The sequence below is a fragment of the Macaca fascicularis genome, chromosome 13, assembly GCF_037993035.2.
Source record: "Macaca fascicularis isolate 582-1 chromosome 13, T2T-MFA8v1.1".
Classification (NCBI taxonomy): Eukaryota; Metazoa; Chordata; class Mammalia; order Primates; family Cercopithecidae; genus Macaca; species Macaca fascicularis.
In genome coordinates, this window is record NC_088387.1 from 20332532 (window position 1) to 20335783 (window position 3252).

General features: G+C 51.3%; 1 long non-coding RNA gene across 1 annotated transcript; it reads right to left on the reverse strand.

Moving 5' to 3' along the window:
* Nucleotides 1-364: 364 nt before the first annotated feature.
* Nucleotides 365-2966, reverse strand: LOC141408267 (uncharacterized). The gene is made up of 2 exons (XR_012421745.1): nt 2522-2966; nt 365-2285 (listed from the first exon to the last, which is right to left on the reverse strand). It is a non-coding gene; the product is annotated as an uncharacterized lncRNA (long non-coding RNA).
* Between the last annotated feature and the right edge of the window lie 286 nt (nt 2967-3252).

The window sequence follows — 3252 nt, forward strand, 5'->3', positions numbered from 1 at the left end:
CAGGCTTTAAGGAATTCGATGCCCTGTCGGGACTTTGGGTGGGGAAAATCCAAATGATTGGCCTCATGCACCTAGAAGATGCTCTGCCCATGTAGCACCCCTGTGACTTTGGGCAGGTCCCCTCCCCTCATCTGCATTCCCTCCTCCTCTTGTGGTCTGGCTCCCTGGGAACCCATGGTGGTGATAAGGTCAGAACAGAGTGCGGTGGGTGACTTGGGGGCAGGAAAAGGAGGCTGTGGTCATCAATGAAGGAGGAGAAAACAAGGATATGCACCAAGGAACTGACAATGGGACCATCGAGAGAGAGGTAACAAGCTATGAAGTCTGACAACTGATTCATTTTTCAAGAGTCGAGACTAAAATAAGAGGAGATAACAATAGTAGCCATTTATTGGTTATTTAATGTGTCCCTAGTGCCACATATACATTATCTACCTGATAAGGCAGGAAAGCTACATATACATTATCTACCTGATAAGACAGGTATCATTATCATCCCACTTTATAGATGGGGAAACTGAGGCTTAGAGAAGTAAAATGATTGTTCAAAGTTAACACTGTTAGTAAGTGGAAGAGCTAAAATTTGGAGACTTGATTTTTTACTCTTGCTAGAGCTCTTGGCCATTGCTTTATTTTGTCTCCTGTAAGCAGATTCACTCGTGAGGCTTTATTTGGATTTTAAATGGTGACATATCATGGTTCTTCATGAAGCGAAGATGGACAGGCACCTGCAGTGCTCAGGGTACATTGTGCCGGGAAAGCAAGAACCTCGGGAAGGAGAGCTGGGGATCTGCCATCAGAAGAAAGTGAAGAATAGGAGGCTTTCTCATTTGTAAAGCACTTTCACAGCTTTTGCCTTAATCCATTTTCATGACAGCCTTGGAAGTGAGGCATGAATTTTTTTTAAAAATCCCCATTTTCCAGTTGAGAAACCTGAGACCTGGAGAGGTGAAAAGAATTGCCCAGAGTCATCTAACTGGTACATGGCAGGAGAGCGGAACCTGGTTCTCTTTTCCCTGGGCTCTGCTGTTTGTCAGGGTTGAACATGAGGTCCCCAGAGGAAGCCCACGTTGCTGGAGGGTTAGAGGGGAGGGGGGCAGAGGAGGTACGGCTGGGGTCCTGAGAGCTGAGGTGAGAGAAGTTCTGAGGCACATGACCTCATCTTCAAAGTCCCAAGTAGAGCAGCGGGCTGGGGCTGAGGGTCTGAGAGAGGCATAGCTTGAAGTCCAGAGCTAGAGGACAATGCCAATGGCAAGGAGCCCAGAAATGAATGGGCCACCTCAAACGGAGTGCTCTGTGGGGTGCCCGCTCCAGAATCTAGGAGGTAAGGAGAAGGTCCAGCAGGAATCACGGGTTTCGGTCTCTGCCATTCCTGACTCCCTGGTGCCTCAGGCATTGACAGGCAGGATGCCTGGAGGCCACGGGCTGCAGTGGAAGGAACGCATGCTTTGGAGACAGATTGCTCTGGATTCAACCCCTGGTTTGATCACTTCCTGCCTGTGATTTTGTGTCTCAGTTGCCCTTTCCATAAAATGGAATAACAGCTTTTTTTAATCTTAAGATGTGAATAAGTGAATGCATATTCACAATATCAAATGACTTATTCATTTCATGAACTCAACATGTGCCAGCACTGTGCTAGGATAGTTCTGTGGGCCATGCAGACAAGGTCCCTGTCCTCCGGCAGTTTACTTTGGTGCCCAGCACAACACAGGCCCCTATAAGCACCATTTCATTCCTCCCATCTGTAAAGCTACCCGATTTCTTTCCTGCGGTGCGTGGCTCCATGCCAGTAATCAGGAAGGAGAAAGGGGTGAATCAGAGAAGAAGAACCTAAACTTTGTTCTGAGCCCACAGTTCCTGAGCTAAGCAGGAGCCAGAGGTCAGCAAGGTGAAGCTGGGGGCCGGGGACCAAAGTGGAGGGTTGGCACGTCATATTCCTCCTTATCTGACTGCCCTTGCACCAGAGCCCAAAGAGTTTGACAATGATGATCTCACTAGTGTTCAAAGCTTCCCGAGGGAGGCCAACAGCAAAGCAGAAAGCACTGGAGTGTGCTTGTGTTGACAGCTGCCGGATCAGAGGGCCTGGCTTGGGATCACAGGCTGCGGGGGTGGTGAAGCAGTGTGCAGATTCTGAAGCCTGGCAGCCCCACCCGGGGCCCCAGGAGCCAGGTTCACCCACACAGAAACTCAAGGGAGGCTGCGTTTCCTAATCAACAGCCTGTACCGTGTTACCATGTGGTAGATGCTTTTCCTGTGGGTCATCTCTTTCAATTCTCCCAAGCCTGCAAAGAGAGATTATTGTTCCCATTTTCTAGATCAGAAAACTGAGGCTCAGAAGAATGAAGTCGCCTGCTTAAGGGCGCATGTTTTCATCATAATAGGTGATATGCAGGTTCCCCTCCCTGTCTCCATCACACACACACACACACACACACACACACACACACACACACACACACACTGCAATGACTGTCTCTCTAGGCTGGCTAACAGTGGACCAAGATGACCCAATCCTTACCTGCATCCTGCATCAGTCCACCGGGAGCAGGCAGCAGGGATAAAGGTGGGGAGGAGTGGGTCAAGGAGTCAGACTACAGGCACCCCTTTGGCTCAGGGCATAGAGGGGGTTCAGGACATATGGAGCACCTCCTCGCCCACGTTCGTTTTCCGGGTCTGCCTCTCTACCAGACCTCTCTCCTTCCTCCTTTTTGGCATCCTCTTTGGATTCATTTTCTCCTCTCCTTTTATTTCCCCTTCTCTGCTTCCTGATTCACCCCTTGCTATCTTTTCCAGTCTTTTCCCTTCCTCTCTTCAGTCTCTCCCTCTCCCTTTGCTTCCTCTCCCTGGACTCCCCTGGCTCCTTCTCCCTTTCTCATCCTCCCTCGTGTTTTCCTCTCTTTGTCTCTTTGATCTCCTTCCCTCCTTTTCCGTTTGTCTCTCCCTCGCCTGCGCCCCTCCCCGCCGCTCGCACCCTCCCGCGCGCTCCTCCATCTGCGCCACGAACCCTCCCTCCGCCCCCTCGGCCCCGCCCTCCCTTCGCCAGCCTCCCCCCCTTCCCTTCTCCGCTCTCGCTCTCCGTGATTTATTACTTGCCCTGCTGCTTCTGACAAACTATTTGTAGGAAAATGAGATTTGGTCCGCGCTGGATGGCTCCTCTGGGAGGCAGGCGTGGGGGTCGGGTGTCGGAGGCCCCGTGCGCCCCCCACCCCCAACCAGAGCCCACGGCGCTTACGGAGCTCTTTAAGATAA